Source organism: Ixodes scapularis, unplaced genomic scaffold (genome assembly GCF_016920785.2).
Source record: "Ixodes scapularis isolate PalLabHiFi unplaced genomic scaffold, ASM1692078v2 PGA_scaffold0__279_contigs__length_252992795, whole genome shotgun sequence".
In the NCBI taxonomy this organism is placed as follows: Eukaryota; Metazoa; Arthropoda; class Arachnida; order Ixodida; family Ixodidae; genus Ixodes; species Ixodes scapularis.
In genome coordinates, this window is record NW_024609835.1 from 181,448,033 (window position 1) to 181,469,205 (window position 21,173).

General features: G+C 45.4%; 1 pseudogene; it reads left to right on the forward strand.

Annotated features, from left to right (window-relative positions):
* Window positions 1-1,876: 1,876 nt before the first annotated feature.
* Window positions 1,877-3,004, forward strand: LOC115312122 (annotated as a pseudogene).
* The last annotated feature ends 18,169 nt before the right edge of the window (window positions 3,005-21,173 follow it).

A 21,173-nucleotide genomic window follows, 5' to 3' on the forward strand; every position in this document is an offset into this window, starting at 1 on the left:
TGGAAAAATTTACGTCACATGACCTCAACACAAAATCAGTTTCCTCGCTAAATTTAGTGGGGGAAATTACCTCACATGGCTTGGTGCCACGTCACCTATGAACAAATTCAGTTTATTCGCTAGATCTAGCAGGAAAACTGACGTCACGTGCGGAGGAGTAGGAAAAGGGGAAGGTACGGAGGTGGATGAGGAGGGGAGGAGAAGAGGGAAAGAAGGAAGAGGAGGGCAGGAGGAGGAAAAGAGGAGGTATGAGGAGAAGAGGAGGAGGCCAGGAGGAGAGGGTACGGAGGACGAGGGGCATATCCTCACCTCCATACCATCCCCTGCTCCTCCTCCAGAGTGGCGCTATAATTTCGCGTTGCAGAGATTTGTAAACGTCTTTAATTTTTTACTATAAACTCTTACCAACTCGCCCGAGTGTCTATTCTGATAGGTTTGATTTTCTCTGCAAAGGCATCTTTTCCATGTCCTCGCGACTTTGCCTCCAACCCTACCATGGTATCCTCCCTTATTGATCTGTACGTTCGAAAGACAAGGGCAGCTTCTCGGTACGCAAGAACTTTCATGTGCCCCCCAGATTTACAAGTCACCTGCGGTTGTATGGTTCTGTCGCCCGGACACTCGAGAAGTTTGTGTCTTGTTTTGCGCTCAGAGTGGTAGCAACAAGTCCGCTTTTTCAAGAACTGCCTTCGGATCGGATGTATAAAAAAGTTATGTAAATTCGAGCTTCTCGCCTATATGCGGAATGGTCAAGGACTACTGCCTAAGTCACTGAGTTCCTTTGGAACCAAGTGCGTGTCACGCTGCCATCCAAAAATAAGTGCCAAATAAAGTGACGTTGTAATCCTCAGAGATTTACATGTACAAGAAAAACACTAGCAGGCTGAAAAAAGGACTGAAGTTTTGCTTCGAGCCTGCCCTCAAACAGGTATACAATTTGGTAATATCCACGTCACTTTCTCAAACATGCCGGAAGAGGACAAACCAAGGTGTGTCGTTGAATGCGTGGACGTTTTGTTGAGGTCCGAAGTTAGGCCCACGAGAAGCAGGAGCCTAGCACCCATGATTGACTTTCTCACCTCCAGTAGCTTGAGCGTATTGTTGTCTGACAAGGAAGGTTGCTTTGTCGTCATGATTTCGACTCTTGAGATTAATTCAACTAAACGCTTCATTGGCAAAAAAAAAAAAAAAAACTATTAAGATTTAGAGACCATGGACGCAATATTTCAGTGCAAAAATGTTGTACCCCGACGCCCTGGGGTTGCGAGTTGAAAACAATGTTTTCACTATGAGGACTTTTTTCACTGGGTATATGCTTGCCCCAAGTGTATATTTAGAACTAGTTAGATAGTCACGTAAGATATTTTGACTCGGGTGTCACATGACTGCTGGATGTGGATATGTTGGCTTCTTAAACGTTTTGGCGTGTTCGATAATTTTAGCTACTTTATTCCATCGCACCAAGCGTGCTGTTGCTACAAAAAGGCAGCAGTAGACACTCAACCAACATTGTCACATGTGGTGTCACAATGGTCATTCATCACCTCCTAAGCAAATTAAAAAACTTGGCTGTCATCGAACGTATTAGGCCCAATAATTTAAGCCGCAATATATTAAGGTAAACAGAAATTTCGCCCACCACTCTGCATAACGATACAAATTACAGGAGTACACTTACACCTTGACTTCAAAAGTGGAACGCGATAGCTACACATATAAACCCTCGCTCGTTCCCAAGCCCTGCAAGCGTGTATGCGTGGCCTGGGTTCTGCTTCTGGTGCTTGCACCGTACAGTCCCATAATCCTGCTCTCCTAAGGAGCGGCTAAAACGGCCCTGGGCGGCCGTGGTTCTTTTGTTGTCGATGGTGCGTCATCGTCCGGCGAGTACAAGGTGGTCCTTCCACCTATGTCTACAGGATCTACGTGTTTAAACTCTGTGCTACTGCACAGCGACCTTGAGGGACACCCGTACAGGATTGAGGACTTCGGATAGGAACTCAAACGTATTACCGTCTTGAGCGACATCGTAGCGCTCGGCGCTTTTTAAATGAATCATATGTGGCTAGCGACGCTTCGGACATCGGAGGCCTAGGAACGCCTGGTCAGCAGCAAGGAGCTCGTCGTGAAGAACCTACGCTGCGTCATCATCGACCCGAGTACAACGGAGGTACGTGTGCGTTTGCGCTAGGTACCTTTCCACGTTCACGACGACGCCATGCGTAGACTTTTAGAACCGTACGGCAAGGTGATTGAAGTCGGCCGGGAGATGTGGCGAGTTGATGGGTTCCAAAGAATCGAATCAAAGACGCGTTTGGTTCGCATGACGCTGAGGAGTGGCCTCACTTCTGACGACATGCCTCACCAGCTGCGGCTTCACAACGCGAACACCCTCATTGTCATACTAGGCAGAGTGCCCGCATGCCTGCGATACAAGCGTGCCGGGCATATCAGACGGGAGTGTCGTGTGCCGAAGTGCTGACAGTGCTTTCGCTTTGGCCACGACAAAGAAAAGTGTATGAAGACGTACGCTGGCGTCACCGAGGTACAGGCGCTGGAGAGGCATACGGCGTTCACGATGGACACTGAAGAGGCCGAAAAAGCCGCGCGTGGTTTGGAGTTCGACGCCACACCCTCTACAGAGCAACAAGGGAAGCCTGCCGGAGATGACGATTCCAGGGAAGGCGCCCTGGAAGGAAAAAGACGAGTCAGCCCCTCATGTTCCGGAGCCTGCTTCCGGTCCCCGGCCTCTGCCCCGACATCGCTTGAGGGTTCCAAGACCTCACCCACTGCCCTTCCTTCGACGGCCGAAAAGACATCCGAGAGCTACAACGACACAGACGAAACCACCGACTCAACCAAGCGCAGCCTCGAGGATACGCCCCCGAAGGCCGACACGATGCTAAACCCTAACCCTTGGTGGGGGTTCGTGGAGAACAAGCGGGGCCGTTTCAAGGTGGCGCGGAACGGAGCCCCGGAGGACCGGCAACGCTGCGACTCCGAGTAAGGCGGCAATGTCTGGTTTTCAGTACTGGTGGAAGAGCGACAAGGCCAGCGCTGTATCATAGCCTTTATGGGGCACGGCGTCGCCAGACAAACAGCGATGCAAAACCTCTTCCTTCTTCAGGTGTTGGTGACTTCGGCCCTTTCTGCAATCCCGCCAGGAAATTTGCTGCATCGTCATCTTCTGGCTTGGGACACGCCATCTGTTGACATTGAGAGAGTCACGACATTTTCTCAGGCGTTTTCGCCACCAACTTGGATCCACCAGGAGGCGTTCAACATCAGCATCTGGCAACAATCAAGCACTGTAAAATCACATGGTTTCTATCCCGACGGGTGGCTACATAAGACGACCGGGATGGATCGACAGTTGGGGCACGGCGTCGCCAGACGAACAGCGATACAAAACCTCTCTCTTTTTCAGGCTGGTTACCTTCCGAATGCAGTTTGTTCCCGAAGTAGAAATCTGAATTTTATTGCGATGTCGTGCCCCAACAACCTTTCCTGGTGAAAGCGGCAGCGTTTTTACTGTTTGCAGTACTCGTACATTTTTTGTGTTTCTCGGCTCCTTTCGTTAATGTCCGGAGACGTCGAGGCAAACCCGGGACAACTAACCGATAGTGAGCAAATCACAAGTATTCTTGCAGCTGTCCAGAAAATCGAGGCTCCTCAGACAAACTTCCTGGCAACAGTCTCGTCATTGGAGAGTGGATAAAAGACTACCGAGATATGTCCAACAGTTGTTTCCAAGGATCAGTACTTTAGAAACGAATTTTGTTGATACGAACTCTGCATCTCTAACCTCCCATAATGAAAACATTCCTGTTGACCTGGCGAATATTCAGAAGCAGTGCGATGACAACGAAAATAGGCTTCGGAGGTCAAGTCTTTTATTCTTTGGCTGCCTAGATAATCACATCGAAATAGGGGGGCAATCGGAAGAAAAAATTATCGAGTTTTGTTCGAGCAAGCTGGGAATCGAACTTGAACCCTCAAATTTAGAAAGATCACACCGCTTTGGGAAATTTGAGCCCCAGAAAGTTAGGCCAATAACAGTCAAGTTTGCCCGATTTAAAGACAAAGAGAGCATCCTGGCCTCCGGGTTCAAGCTGAAAGGCACCCATTACGCTGTACGCGAAGATTTTTCTATTGCCCGTGCCAAACTTTTTGAGTATGGTGGGGGTATGAACGTACCGTTTAGAGTGCGTTTTAACAAACTGCATGCGGACAACAGGCGTTTCATTTTTAACTCGGAATTTCAAACTGTCGTTAAATTTTTATAGCTACGTGCTTCTGGCAAAACTAAAGCTTTACCGTCATCCCCTTATGCCGCCTTGCGCGATAAAAACAAAAGCCTTTCTGTTCTTTTCACTAATATTTGCAGCTCATGCCAAAACGCGACGAGTTTCACAGTGTACTGGAGGACAGCTCATCAGATTTAGTCATTTTGACAGAAATTTGGTTAAGCCCTGAAATAAAAGACAAGGGGTTTTTTCCGCGAAACTTAGATTACAAAGTCTTCCAGAACGACCGGCATGGCCAGAGAGGTGGCGGTGTGCTTATTGCAATAAAAAGTTATATATCTTCTTTTAACATCTGTTTAGCGAACCATGACTTGGAATTTACTTGCATAAGTGTTTGTACGCCATCAAATAAGGTCATCGTGGGTGTATGTTATAGGCTACCAAATTGTGCTTCATCATTCCATACTGATCTATGCTCTGTCTTACTTGATATACGTCTTCCAAAAGCTGATCCTATCAGCTGTAGGCTCGGCCACATCCGCACATTTTCTAGACATGTGTCTCACTCTTAACCTTACACAGCTTGTTTATAAACCAACTCGTTTGGGAAATGGTCTCGATTCAATACTATGTCACCGGACCTTGTCAAGTTTACCCAATACTGTGACGCAGGCACGTAGCCAGGGGGGAGGCCCATGGGGCCCGCACCCCCCCCCCCCCCCCCGAAATTTTTTATTTTGCTGGGACCTCCTCTCCCCCCTCCCCCTCATACAGCATTTTGTCATGGGCGAGCCCCCCCCCCCCCCCCCCCCCGAAATTTTTTATTTTGCTGGGACCTCCTCTTCCCCCTCCCCCTCATACAGCATTTTGTCATGGGCGAGCCCCCCCCCCCCCCCCCCCCCCCGAACCAAAATCCTGGCTACGTGCCTGCTGTGACAGGCTCAGTGATCACTGGCTGCTCCATGTTGATTTGTCACTCCCCACTCTCATCAAGCATCCCATTTCAACATTATTCACGATTATAACATGGCTGATTGTGATAAACCGCGAGTTGGCAATCTTCTTTGACAATTACGTCCTTCATTTTCATCTTAGATCCGTAGAAGAAAACTGGACATTATTTAAAACTAAAATGAACCATCTAGTAAAAATGTTCCTACAGTTAGGTAGTCCATGGATTTCAAAAACTCTGCTCTCTTTGCGAAACAAAAACAAAATACTTTTTGCAAAAGCCAAACGGTTAAATACCAGCCAATATAGGGATGTTTACAGTTCTGCACTAAAACACTACACCGGGAACATAAAACAATCCAAGATTTTAATGACTTACTTTCCATTTTGAGGAGTAACCCGAGGAAGTTCTGGAATTTGGTTTCACCAAAGAACAACTTTTCCATCCAACTACGTCCCGACAACGGCCACCCCATTTCAGAGTGACATTCCTGCAGTGATTAACGAATATTTTTCTTCCATTTTTACTAACGAGTGTTTGAACACTGTTGCCAGTCTCGCCGAGCAACCTTACGAAACCATGCCTCCAATCAGTGTAAGCGCAACCGGTATTCAAAATCTGATTGCCAAATTGAAGCTCTCACCTTCCGCCGGTTCTGACAACGTCAATTCAAAAATTCTAGAAAATACTACCAGTATCTCGAGTGAGTTTTTAAAATTAATCTTTGACCAGTCACTATCTGAAAGCTCCCTCCCTTCTGACTGGAAGGTTGGCAGGATTGTCCCAGTCTTCAAGCTGGGGAGTCGCTGTTTCGTCTCTAACTATCGTCCAACATCTCTAAATTCAATCGCATCTAAACGTCTTGAGCATATACTATATTCGCAAATCATGAGTCACCTAAAAACTACTAGATTTTTTTTTTCTTAAAAAAGCAGCATGAATTCGGAAAGGGACTTTCCTGTGAGACACAGCTTTGCGACTTCATCCATGACCTACATACTAATCTCGAGTGTCGGGCTCAGACTGACGCCTTCTTCCTGGATTTTTTTAAAGCTTTTGATCATGTTCCCCATCAACGACAACTTTCTAAACTGGCATCCCTTTGTCTTGACCCGCTAATATTTTCATATAGACACGTGACTTTCTTTTTTCCCGCGTGCAATACACGGTTACAAATTACCATGAGTCTGCCCTAACAAGCGTTTCATCTTGTGTTTCTCAGGGGTCCGTACTGGGTCCCCTACTCTTTTTTAATATTAATAAATGACCTTCCGGCCACCATCTCATCTAATATTCGTCTGTTTGCAGATGACTGTGTCGTATATAACAAAGTAACAAGTGTGCATGACAATATTCAACATCAAGATGATTTAGTAAAAATTAATAAATGGTGCGAACCGTGGCTGACGCCATTAAACAAATCTAAGTGTAAACTAATTTGTTTCATTAGAACAAAAAAACGCCTTCTCCTACCAATATTACTTAGGCTCCAATTTCATTGCGACTGTTCCTTCGTACAAATATCTCGGTGCAAAATTAACATCAGACCTTTCATGGAATAATCACATTGAAGCCATCTCAGCAGACACCTCCAGGACCCTGGGTGTGCTCTGACGTAACTTTCGACCTGCTCCACCAACTATCCGCAAACTGGCCTAGGACACACTTCTCCGACCTAAATTAGAATATGCTGCCTCGATCTGGAACCCCCATCAAGGCTACCTTATCAATCATCTAGAAGCAATCCAAAAGAGTGCCACTCGTTTCATCCTCTCCACGTACGATAACTCCATCAGCGTCTCTTCCCTAAAAAGTCAACTAACCCTTTCTTCGTTGCAGCCTCGTAGGAACGTCTCTCAGCTCTGCCTCCTTCACAAAATCTATTATGAATGTCTTGACCTTAAAACAGCATTATTATCACCCCCCGATCCATCATCATCTCGCCTAAACAATTCCTGCACCATCAAAAGGATCTCTGGCTCAACAAACGCTTTCAACCGATCTTTCTTTCCACAAGCTATCAATGACTGGAACAACCTCCCATCCTCCATCGTCACCATCGTAACCCAAACGGATTTAAATCAAGTCTTCAATTGCACTTTTTATGCTGTTAACCGTTTACCAACCTATCCTGAATGTATTTATTTTTGTGTCTGTTTTTCCAATGTATAATATGAATGATACCCCCCCCCCCTCACTTATGTAATGCTCTCATGGGCCCTTAAGGTTCAATAAATAAAATAAATGAAATGATTTGTACGCTCAATTCGGTCATTTCGGCTGCGACGCTGAACGTTCAAGGTTTTAACACTTGCAAGAAGCAATAGGAGCAGCGCCTGTTGCAGACATGAGAAACCCGATTTCTCAGCGTTGCAGGAAACCAAGATGGCCGAGGAGGAGAAGGTTTCTAGCGCAGTACAGCCTTTTTTACACTTTTACATTTTTTTTACACAAAATTTACGTTTCGGCGACGCTCGCAACTATGCTAACAAAGAGTCGGGTCATGCCGTTGTTGTTGTTTTTTTTTTCGATCACTGCTTGGTGTCGACAACGGTTGGTAAAAGAGCACTGCCAAGAGCGCGCTTTGATTGGAAACTTTGAAAACTTAATACCAAGCTTCGTAGCGAAAAATTTTTTCTTGGTGGGCGTGGGGTTTCACCGAGTTTTTGCCCCTTTTATCTGGAGATCAGGTGTCGAGCCGATGAGGCGAGATAATCTTTTTCACTGAGTATGCGATGGAGGATTGGGGCTATCACATTTGTTTGTCAGGCTGCTGGTGTCACGCTTTATGTTTCTGCGCAATCAAGAGCACCCTTTCATACGCGCGGTCATTAAAAACAAAACTGTCGCCCCATTTGCCGTCTTTTCTTGTATCGTCTTATGGTGGTGAACCAGCAACACTTGTTGGCTTTCAAAGGAGGTTGTGGAAGCGCTGCACTTTTTGTCTGCTCGTTTTTCTTTTGAGTACCTGTCTGGGGTAAACAGAAAGAAGCTTGCTCGAGATTTGTTGATAAGTATTTTCCCAACGCCGCTGTATCGGAGTGTCGTTTGTCCAGGCGTATGTGTGTTCCACCCTCTGTAAAGACGTTCTTTTCAAACTAGGTACGTACCAAAACTTTGCTCGTGAAAGCGTGGCTTAAAGAAAGAGGCGTAGATGTGCCATGGTCGACTGACTGTCTTTTATGCAAACAAACAGGAACCATCGAACATGTACTCATTTTTGCTGGGACGCGGTATTTTCTGGGGACCTGCTCCAGCGCATTTTGGAAAATCAATTGAACATTTCCCCTCCAGGCATCCGTTTCTTGAGCGTGAACAACGATGACTGTGTCCCATACGATTTTTTTTTGTTTTTTTTTTCTATTGGGACTTTGTAGCATATGGCGATCGCGCATAGCAGTCAGGCATGCTGACGTCAATGCGAATGAAGTACGTTTTTATTTCTTCAACCTAATTGAGCAATTGGAAAGTGTTGTTTCCACCCGCGAGTCCAAGTCCGAGAGGCTAGTCATCCGTAAAGTGCTTCGTGAAATGCCCGCTTTTTAATATGCCCTGTAAAATCTTGCAGTGCATTTTTAATGTTACGTGACTTGTACGACTCACCTTTGCAGTATGAAAAAAAAAAGTGTCTACGTGGCTAAGTCGGTAGTGTGTCTGGCACGCAATTGAAGGGTCGTTGGTTCAAATCTCGCCTCCGCATAAATTTTTTTAAATTGTACCTTTTTTAAGGCAAATGAGTTACTTTATAAAGTGAAATCATTTGAGACGTGCGGCGACCTGTAGTTCGTATTACATGTCATGTCTTAATCAATATCGTTCCACGCGTGACGTCACGTGAGAGTTGTAGGTTGTTTGAAGTTCCTGCGCTAAGCCAAGTGGCTGACCTCTGACCCTATCGCTCACTCCGTATTTTCGCGGCTTTTCTGGGACGCCACCGGTTTTTCTGGCACACTGGCTTTTCCGGCACGCCACCGAGGCCGGCGCAATGCGAGCTCCTCATAGCTGTCGCTTAAATATTTCATATTTGATACGCAAATCTCGAATCAGACAGACGACAGCTCTTCTGCCGTCTTTTCCTCAACGCACTCAGGGACACGAATGCAAACCTGACTTTCTCGGATGAAACACTGATGAAGTATATCGCCTAGATCTTCAGTTATTATTCACGACTATATAAGACTTGTGTTACATTTTATTTTTAGTTCCCATTGTTCATAAGTGCTTTTATTTTTGTTTGAGTATGTATAATGCATTGAATTAAGCACGTCAATTAAGCAATTGTGCGGATTGAAGTGTAAATCGGTAAATCCTATTATCAAGCAATCATTACATTATTAAGGAATCGTTTAGGCATAGCCCAGCGCGAATTGCATATTTTCCAGCAGTTTTGAGCAAAGGCAGACAGAAAAGTCAACAGAGAGAGGGAAAAGAGAAGTGAGCGGCTTCGGTGGAACTCTCATGATTCGTAATTGAGTGGGACATTACATGACTGTGTTACAGCTCTCCACGATTGCAAGCAGGTTCTCTGGCCGCCCTTCTGTACTTGATGGTGTGAGCAACCATGGGCTTACTCTCACCAGCGCCCATACATACTTACTCCACAATTTTTTTTTTTTTTTAAATACCGACCTGTAACTTTATTTCTTTTCTTTTTTTAACAAGAGGTTTGTCCTCATTGGTAAAGGTGTACCGGCGGAGTATCGTCCTTGGCCCCACAACACCAATCTATGTCGTTCTGGACTCGAATCAATGTCGAAAGCAAACTGGATTCCACTAAATGGGTTACAACCGTTTGCACAATAAACAAGACCGGTGTCTGCTTAAATAATTTCTCTGAGGAGAGTTTGCAAGTGATTTCGCAACGGGTGGAAAGATAATACTGTGCATATACTATAGCGCTGCGGCAACGTTCAGTCAGCAATAACGCAGCGCGAAATCAGCGTTTAAGCTGCGATGAATCAACGGATCGCGCCATTATAGAGACCTGCCGTTAATATTCTAAAGAGGCAATAAAGTAAAAGCATCGTATTTAGTGCGTTCTTAAAAATCAGGAAATTAGGGTGACAATTATTTTGTCCCGTTTTCCTTTCAATAATCCCCTCTTAAGAACGACGAGCTGCTTTCTTAAAACGAGCACTGGTATAATGTTTTGACAAACAGTTAAAATAACTCCACATTGCTGGAACCAAATGAAACTACGCAGTCGACTTTGCATTTCCTTTTACCATGGCAACATTTGACACGTAGTCCGAAATTCTGACAAACGTAAACGCTGTGAACGTGTCAGTAATCAAAAGGATGATTGCAAGGTGCACAAGAGTGTGTTTCTGCCTTTCCTTTTTATGATTGTTTCCCTTTTCAATTTATCTTTGCATTAGAGTTACTAAATGCTGAAGAGAGAAGGGACTGCTTCACTCACCTGACCTTTCTTTCCTTTTTTTTTTCTTCTTACAATTCTCATAGCGTTTGATGATAATAAAGAGCGGTAGGTGGGAAGCGGGGTTCCCACTAAGGATGCAAAGCTATCGATAAATTGACTATCGATACTATCGATAGTTTTCCCAAAACTATCAATAATCGACAGTACTATATCGATAGCTTTTGGATAGTACTATCGGTTATTTCTTTACTATCGATAGTCAGATTTCTGCCGACTATCGATACTATCGATAATACTATCGACAGTTTTGCACCACTAGAGCGAACACAGCTGCCGCACCGCCAATCGCTTCCATTTCTCCTCTCTTCGCCCTAAGTCCGATCTTCGTCATCACTGAAAGCTGAACCAAAGCTGGGATGGTAAGTGCTTGGGATAGTTGGTGTCCCATTTGAAAAAATAGGGCGGGAAAATAAGAGGGAGCGACGCAAACTGCTAGTGTCGCTAAACTATCGATAGTAAACCGTGACAGTAATCTATAGGTTTGCGATAGTTGACTATCGATTGTTTTCCGATGGTCGATTAACCATAATTTTCCCATAGTCAACTATCGATAGTACTATCCATAGATTCTCGATGGTCGACTATAAATACTACTATCGATAGTTTTTCGATAGTCGGCTATCGACAGTTTTTCGATAGTCGACTATCGATAGTACTATCCATAGTTTTTCGATAGTCTACTATCGATAGAACTATCGACAGTTTTTTTACTATCGATAGTCACATTTCTGGCGACTATTGATGCCATCGATAGCACTATCGAAAGTTCTGCACCACTAGTTCCCACTCTCTGAGATGCTGGGAGGTCACAGTCTCTGCTTGATAAAGATACGCCTTTTTCACTGAACAAATCTTTTTTGCGTGAATCGTCTGAACGGTCATGCAAAGCGAACTACGGTGGCTACATTTTGCTTAACCATAAGACAGAGTACAGCCGATTCTACGAGCCAATGAGGCCAATCAAGCAGCTCCGAAAGCAAAATGGCAAAGCTTTTATCGTCATTATATGCGCTGATAATCGGCGGCGTATTCAATCAAGCCCAAACAATGCGGCTTGACTTTGGAATGTTGTAATTGGTGTGGGCGTATATGTGTGCCTTCTACCACTTGACTGACGTACAACCTCGGTTTGCTGCAGGGAAGATAATCCTATTAGCGCTCCCCTCTCCTAACCTACAAAGGGAACCTTTTTGGCGCAAGGTAAAAGTGTGAAGAGGATATAAGAAAGGAGGATGCGGGAAAAAGTGGAAAGCGCGAAGTGTACGTCTGCCTTTAAAGTAGAAATAAGTATATCTCAGTGAAACGGGGGGCGGGGGGGGGGGGGGGGCGAGTACAAGAATAAGCAGAATCTAACAGAAAAAGACAAACACGAGCATCTCCACTTCCACCTACCGTCGAGCAGCTGATTGAGCCTTGCTAACGCGTCCACTCGAGATTCGTCCGTCTCGCCGAGCTCTTCTTCGGCGAACCGCTGGAGCTCGGGCGTTAGATCTTCGTCACTGATCATGGTCTGACCACCGGTTTCTAGCTTGTTGGCTTCTGTGGACACGATGAACAGGAAAGCAGAATCACATAAATGGTGCAACCAACAGTTTGAAAGAAACTGCAGAGCAGTAAGATAACGACCTGACCCGTGTAAACACAAGGTCAACCATATCTGTTTACTCGGTGATTGCAATATGCACCTCCTGCCATTGGGTAGCATAACAAACGGCCCGACTGTCCAAGTGCGACGTCGCTTTTTTGGAAACATGCAGCGAAGAGATAGTGCACCAGAAAATAAGTTTATTTTTTTCTTCTGTTTTTTTAACGGGCAAAGTTGTTGTTTATTGCCTTTTTTTTATGTTTAAGTTTGATAATTCTCGAGTTATCAGGCAAGGTCAATGGATTTTTGCTCGCCGAGGAGCAAAATGACTGCGTGCGTTCCCCATTTCCGCCGATCCCAGCACAAGATGGATCAATGGATGGATGGATATAGCTGAACCTTTTAATTGGGTGGCGGCTTACGTCACTTAGCCAAAGCTTTTCATTTAAAAAATAGCTAATATCTAATTAAAAAAATAAAAAAACCTACAGTTAAGTCTTGTAAGCAGTCAAATTCTACATTCAAAGTTAATAGAGAAGAGAAAAAAAAATCCAATTTCGCTGCTGAGCACGAGCATTCATTTAACATTTTCCACAACTCAAAGCTACAATTCTTGACACGGTGATGCCTTTTGGCAACCTGGTGAGCGCACTCTGCGCCCTACAAATTAAAAAAAAAAAAAACAAAAAAAAAAACTAAGGAAAGCAGTTATTCGACGCAGCGTACCGGCAACGTCAAGAAGTTTTCGTCTGCTTTCGGCGCTTAGTTCTTGGAGGCAGCATTGTTCCACCTGCTTGCTTATTAATATCAGCTAAATAACGGTGGCTCAACGGTGTCGAAAAAAAAGAGGAAATCAACAAGGACGTGAAATCGTCTTAATGGTGTAAAAGATCCTTCATTCGAAAAAAAAAAATGCCACCAGGGAAAACATGGTACCGTGAGGTGAGCAACTTGTAGTGAGATTCACCAACAACACATTTATAAACCAAACATCGCCTCAAACATCGCCCCAACAACATAAAAACGCAGGCGGCTGCTTTGTAACTGGTTGTATATTGTTTGTAACAGAGGAATAATACCAGAATGGCCTTGTGCCAATAATACCTTGTGCATTTATAAGATCCGTCGATTCGTAGTCATCAAGGACGTTATCAAGTGTGATCACGATGGCGTGTTGATGGGTGTGAAAGCCATTCTTACGCCTGCCATATACAAATTTAAGCGAAGACTTAATTTTCTCGAATGAAGCACCACTCGCAAAAAGGATGATATTGCCGTTATGCCTAGCAAGTCAGGAAAAACGTCAATATTGCATAAACAATATTCAGAGTGTACAAATCGTTTAGTATATCAGTTCAAATGTACAAAAACACACATTGATTGGTTCACGTGCAATTTTCGGTGAACTTCTCGACACTCATAAGCCATACGTCAGAAGGCATGATTACCTGAACAACTCCATTCCACGCTTTCGCCGACATTTCTTTCCAACTCGAAACGAGGTCGTATAGACCTTTTCTGTGCACTCTCGTCTCCAGCCACCTAATAGGCGTATCCGGTATGGGCGACGAAAAAATAATCCAACGTTTCAACCTGCAAATAGTAAAAAAATAAAGGGGAGGCAAAACGACAAAGTGTGACGTTTACGCTTATATCCTAAATGCCTTCTATTGGCGTGGAAAAGGCAAAACAATGTTTTCGCCCATACTGGAAGTGACGTCAATTCAAGATGGCGGCGCACTTGCAGAAAAGGTCTATATCGCTTTCACGCCCCTGAGACTTCTCGACATAACTGCTATAATCACCCCTTAACTTGAACTGATGGTACGTTTGCACTTGCGGATCCGCCAGTGAATCCGCCCAGCTTTTGCCGCTGTGGCGAAACGCTGGGCGGAAAACGCGGGGGGATCTATTTCTGCCGCCGAACGAGGCGTTTCGCTGACCGGATGTCACATTCTTGCGCAGCGCGACGCTGAGTACGTCATGAGTAGGCGTTGTTCCGGGAGCAGCAACGCCCGCGAGAGACAGCCAAGGCGGGAACTCTCGAGCCTTCTCGTCATATTTGACGGTATGTTACGAGAACAGCTGCCGCAGCCGGCGCCACCGCCGCCGCTCGAAGCAAATAGATGTAAACGCAACCCGCTCGTCGCCGCCGCCGCCGGGAGCGGATCCGCTCCCGCGGCAGCGGATTTCTTCTCCAGGTGTAAACGTACCATGAGGAGGTTCAGAGTCCTACGTGTTTATTCTCCTCCAGGGCACGCGAAGCAAAAATAATTTAGCATGAATAACCTATCCACTTGTGGATGCGACGAGTCCATAACTGAATGAAATGATATGCCTGAATCGTTTTGTGACGTCTTGCTCTACCTATAGCTGTTGCACCTCGTTCGACCCCGCGGGGAGAGACGGCTTGGCGCAAGAGGCCGATTTAATTATCGCTGCTTTCTACATTTTGATAACTCATGATCCTATTATAGACGTAACGACCTAGAAAAGGTCCATAGTGCACACATCTGGATACGGGTCATGCTCGATCCTTGAGTTTAAAATGGCAACGTGAGTGTTTGATCGAATTTCGACCTGAGCATCCAAGAACAGTATTGCCAGTTTACCGTCGTTCCCGCTAAATTTTGCAATTTCCTGACTTGTGAAGCGGTGGAAACAGCCGTTTCGTGGACGGCGGAATTTTTTAGCGATTTTCAAGTATTGTTAGATTTATTTATATTTTTTAGGGTGATCTAAAGTGGGCTTGAGAGACGTTTTCCGTTTTCTTTTGCTCTGAATCAATTGGGTTACCTATATGGTACGCGGGACGAAAAAATAATCAAACATTTGAACCAGCAATGTGCGAGGACATATAGGTGAGGTAAAACAAGAACGTGTGACAATCATGAACTTTACGTGAACACCTTCCAATGGCGTGGAGACATCAAAACTATGTTTTAACGCATACCAGAAGGGACGACATGTAAAATGGTTGCATCTTTGTGGAATTTATGTATACACTCCGTGCGACGAGACTGGCGCGCCGCCGCGCGGCCGGTAGCGATGTGGCCAGTGAGAACTCCAGAGAAAACGAAACCGAAACCACGCCGCGTACGTTGGTACGCATTGAAGTCGGAGTGGTGCGGTTGCGCTGGGTTCACAGCATGAAGTGCTGCCTGTGCTGCGTCATTAAGTGGTTCAATAGTTATGCGTCGCATCTCGTGGAGACAAAGTTTCACAGATTTTCACCTCGCCGATGTTTTGTGGGGCAGCGACAACGATGGAGCCGTGCCGTACGACGCGAGAAATTTGGTGTCCCGGTCATGTCTGCCACTGTGTCGGCACGGCTGACATATTCTACACTGCCGCTTTGCGCTCCGCGTCTGTTTTCATACAAGTAACGCCTACATGTATCAGCGCCGATGGGACGAACTGAAATGCCATCCCACACTCGCGGGTATGCTGTGTCAATTTCGTTGGAGGAATGCCCTCCAAACAAGTTTCGTCCCCATCGTACGTGTCGATGATATTTCCGGACAAGTATGGCACGCAATCTGTACTTCATGAAGAAAGATTCGAACGGTAAAAAAAGTGACAAATATAAATCTAAAGAAAACAACAATAAAACTCGGAATCACTGGAGAATCGGCGTTTCAGTATTGAAGTTTATGTGGTGTGCTTTCTTTCTTGATCAGCCTCCTTCTGGATGTAAAAACGCTGAAACCGCGAGTTCTGTAGATAACAATTTTTTTTCTCGGCTATAGAGCCACCTATCGGAAAGTGGATCGAACTGGAAGTACCGTCCACTGGTCCCTTCCTACCTGTAAAGTGTGCACCTCCCACGATGAGTGGTAATATCTGACAGCCTTTGACGGTAAAAGCCAGTTCCCATTTAGTTACGCCGCCCAAACTAAATTTCCACCTGGTTTCGCTATGCCAACTATTTTTGTTATAATAAGTGTTGTGCCAAGTGACGGTCATGTCAAAGTACCTGTGCGCCGAAAATCAGCACCTCGCACAACAGGTTATTACACAACAGCTGACCGCAAAAGCCCTTGACGGCCAAACCGTGTGTTGGCCGACAACTTTGTTTTCTCGGCTTTGGAACCACCTTTCGTAAAGTTGTTTCAATTGGAAGTGCAGTCCACTAGTCCCTTCCTACCTCTAAAGTCTCCACCTCCCCCGACCAGTGGTATTCTCTTGACAGCCTTTTCATGGTCAAAACCAATTCCCGTTAAGTTACGCCGCGCAAACCAAATTTTCACCTGGTTTCCCTATGACACCTTTTTTTTGTATAATAAGTGCTGTGTCATGTTACTGTCAAGTCCAAGCACCTGTGTGCCCAAATCTGCACTTTGCACAGCCCGCTATAACACAACATTTTGGGTCCAATATTGGATATACCTAGGGTTCGGTGTTTTCGGTTTAAACCGATAAAAACCGATAAAAGTACGCCGAATTCATTTTCGGAAATTCGGTTTTAACCGAAAAAGGTCACTTTGTAGGTTCAGCGTTTTTGTTTTAAATCGATAAAAACCGATAACAGTACGTTTGATTCGTTTTCTAAAATTCGGTTTTAACCAAAAAAAGGTCAGTTTTTACGGCCCATGTCGAGGTGGGTGGGGGAGGGGTATAGAGAGAGGGGGCTCGACACTGTGTGAGGTTCGACACTGTGTGACGTCTTCGCGATTGCCCTCTTCCAAGGTTCAACATGCAACAAAAGAGGTCTTGAATCGGCCTTCGCGGGACATCTGTGTCCTTTCTGTGGTCAGGCTTTGTGTGTCAAGTTCGTCCTAAAAAAAGTTCGGATGTGGGCTGTTGTAAGGTTTCTAGCTTCATGCACTTCAGAGGACATCGAGGAAAGCCTTTGAAGCCTTTCTTAACACCCTCTCTCAAAGTTCCCTGTAATTAAAAACATAAATACAATAATTTTTTTTTGCCATTCCGTTGGTTTTTGTACGGTCATCACCTCAGACGGTCATGTCGTCAGAATGGGAAGGAAAAGAAGCGCGCTGAAGATTACGTCCGCGAATTCTACGACTCTGAGGTGCGTCCTGATGGAAGTTGTAGCGAAGACCACGTATATATATGTGCCGTTATTTTTTGAGTGATCACAAATATCACAGCTACAAGGATCATCTGATTCGGTGTCCGATGGTGTTCCTTTCATTTCACCGAAAAAGACTGGTAAAATTTTTGGGGAATAAGTATACACCGAAAAAAAACGAAAATTAAATTTTAAAATAAACACCGAAAAAAGTACGCCGAATTTTGAAAAAATAAAAACCGAAAACGCAGTACCCTAGATCATATACCGTACAGATTTATTTCTTTATTCGCTAGAAACATAACTTTCACACCTGCTGTCTAAATGAAACTTGGCACATTTCGTGCACAAACTTAGTGAACATCTCACTCGCCTCCAATATCATCGTTCCAGCAGTCGTACGTTTACAGCGACGAGCGAAATACATTTCCCACTCAGAGCAATTATCGTGGCGGCCGTCTTGTTTTTCGGAAAATCGCTTCAACTCCTTTTTTGGCTGCAACTAGAGAAATTACCCCTAATAACGACTCAAACTCAATATATAAGAAGTGGAGAACAGCTAAATGCCTTTCTTAGGTATGCCCCAGCACACATGTAACGTCACCCTCAATGTATCGGCTCAAAAAGCAAAAGTTTCGACCGTGCGCGCTTCCGCCGCCACAGCTTAACATGCGAAAAGGCGGCGCACGCTGCTGAACGTGCCTCACGGTCGAACGCCAACTCCTCCGCTAGCGGCGCTGCGCGCGTTTTTCAAAGCGCCCCCTATAGTTCCCGCACGGAGTGTATACCTAACTCTTTTGAGAACTTGCTCCTTACCCCTGTGACGCGCTTCTCGTTTTTGTTTTTTTTTAATCGGAAGACTAACTGTAATTTACTTCAGGAACAAGCAAGAAGCGCGAGAAAATATTTGAGACAAGAAGCCTCTGCCTCAGGGACGAAATCAGGGCCACTTTTCGTGAACTTCTCAACTTCGATGTCAGTCAGTCAGTCACCTTTGAAAAGATGACGCAAGTGCGCCATCCTTTAAAACAACGTACTTAAGTCTTTTTTGATATTTAGGGCAATTAGTAGGCTTTCAAGAATTGCAATCATGAAAAGTGATTTTAATTATATAGAAAAAGCTAAAATTAAAGGATCGTTGTTTAAATGACTGTCGCCTTATCTGAAACTGGTTTCTTGCGTACGGAGTCGAGCCTAAAAATAGTCCTATAACGTAAAATTATTGTAAACAAATATTAAAATGAATAAAACCAAACCAGCCTTACAGATAACCAGCCTAGTTCCTCTAGCATACAATATAAAATAATGTGATCCGATCCTAAAACGCTATCTAGAAACTCAAGAACGCGTGGAGGGATCGTTCATGCCGAAAAAATGAAAACGCTGAAATGGATGAGGGACAGACACTCACAGATCTTTCAACGAGCAACGACATCTATATGACGCCCATCGCACCATGAAAACCACATTGGAAGTATGTTGGAAAGCACTTCCAGTGTACCGGGAGAAACGTGTTGGTCGCAAAGTATGACTGGAGGGTCAAACGCTCCTTTGCTCACATTGCGCCAACATGCATTCATTGGTGTAACGATGGTGCTCCGTGCGGATTCCAGCAGTCTGGTTCCAGAGGTTTGAAGAAAGATGAGCGAAGGATGGGACCCATTCCCAAGACCAAAGAAATGAGTCATGAGGCCTTGGAGCAGATTCTCCAAGAACCTAATTTCTTGGGAGATCTCCTTTCGAGATGCTTGCATGATGCGGCAGATGGAAGACCGGGTGTGAGGGGAAAACTCCAGCACCGATTCAACTCCGGGGCAGGGTGTAAGATAGACAGGTGGTGAAACGAGAGCCAAATGAGCGACCGGATTGTGTCCCCCTCGGTTTTCTCTTTTTCTGTGGCGCCATCTATGAGGAGCACCGCGAACTTTCCCTCCGGGTGGGCGAACGCTGGCGACCGGTTAAACTGACGGAGAAGGTTTCTCGTGGATTTTCAATGGAAGACTGTCGTGCTCTCAGTTTATTTGGCGCATTCTCCCATAAAGTTCCATGCAAATTCGACTCCAATTTTTTTTCTTCTCTCCGCAGCGCCATCTGTCGCAAATCGGGGGTACCCGCAAGCCACCCGCAAGCAGACGAGTACACAATCGGGTCACGGCGCTGCAGTAGGTTTCTATGGGCCGTTTCCCCACCTGTCTATCTTACACCCTGCTCCGGGGTCATCTGTTTTCTTGGGGATGTACAGCCCAAGCGAGCGGAGTCTCAGACGAAGAAGATGCATCTTTGACAAGAAGCAGGCAGCTCCATTCATACTTTGTGACCTTCCAGTCATTCTTTGTGACACACAACTTTTCCCCGGTACATTGGAAGTGCTTTCCTATGGTCCCAAGTTTTTTGCAGGTCTTCCTACCTCCAGAGTTAACCAATTCACTTCGGTACATCAAGTCGCATCGTATATTCAAGTCTTAGGTTTTGAACGCGGCAGTTCGTTTGATCCGTTACCACCCCCTTCCGGAAAAGGCAAATCGCCGGTTCGGAACGCAGTTGATGAGTTGCGCCGGAACCAACTTAAATTGCTTGAATCAGGCAAGACCGGCGATTCCATAATTTTGGTTGAAGAAACCTACGGAGAGAAGGTCACGAAAGCATTGGAAGGAACTTTGATCAACTACAGAAGAGGCCATCAGGATGTCTGCACGGAAAGGCAAAAAGACTGCACCGCGATGAATCTGCCCACCCTCAAGAAAACACTCGAATCACCTGCAAAAGAACATTTTTCTGAATTTTTTACAGCGAAGACACACAAGGAAAGCGTGCACCTTAGGAGCATAATATTTGAGGGAGGTTGCTGGCAATACATTTGGCCTTATTTATACAGAGGCATGTTTCTACGGTGACTCTCCTCTTGGCCTTCAGGATTTCGAACTCCACATAACATATCTCCCACCTCACCTCCCTTCGCTCCACCAGACACCCACACCTCTCTAGTAAATCCCAGCTCGATACGTTGAGAAACCAAGTTTTGCGGACTGTCCAAAGTGGAATCGAAGTGTTAGCGTACATGCTGTAGTTTATCGATTCACTCATATAGGATGACCAAACCACTAAAATATACGCATTCACTCGTCATCCAGCATGCGACTCACCCTTGCTAAGACGTCTGCCCGGCCCTGGTCTATCTTTCCAAGTTCTTTGGCATTATGCTGAGGGTCGAATGTCAGATCCTTGCCTCTGATAGCCATGGCCGGATCACCAACCCTCGGCTCGCCCTTCACTGCGGCGAAAGTGAACCGTCTCAAAGCCGCAGATCCTGATATCCAGCACGAACGCAGAGTTGCTGACAGCCCCGTAGAGCGGCGTTTGAGTCGAGCGCTTGGAATTCCCCTCGTTGCTTTGACAGATAAAATACACTTTGTGTCTAGACGTTGGAATGGGAAACAAATTCGACATCGCAAACTCTGGGTAGCTGTTGGCCTTTACTACTCAATTTACTCAATTTCTAAGTGAGAGCTAAAAATAAAAGAAATAAACTTGTTTCTCTCTACCTGTTTTTACTACTGTTGCAACTAACGTCGGATAAACCTCTGTTGGCGAGCGTACGGGATGCAAACAGAAAAAAAAAAGACGAATGACGACGATGAACGTCAACGGTGGAACGTCTTGGCCTTGTAAGCTTTCAGATGTCGATGTATTATTTGCAGCGGTGTAAATAGAAAAGTTTTGCTCATTCTGTAGGGAGGGATCGATTACTGTTACGATCCGCAAAGTTGAGACGGGAAACCGGTTCGACATCGCAAGCACGGGGCAGCGGTTGGCCTTGACTACTGAATACGCCGCACGGGCGGCTATGTTACGCAGTTCCTGGGGTGGTCGTGTCGACGACTCGACGATGGGTAAAAGCATTTACACGCATGCATCTATGC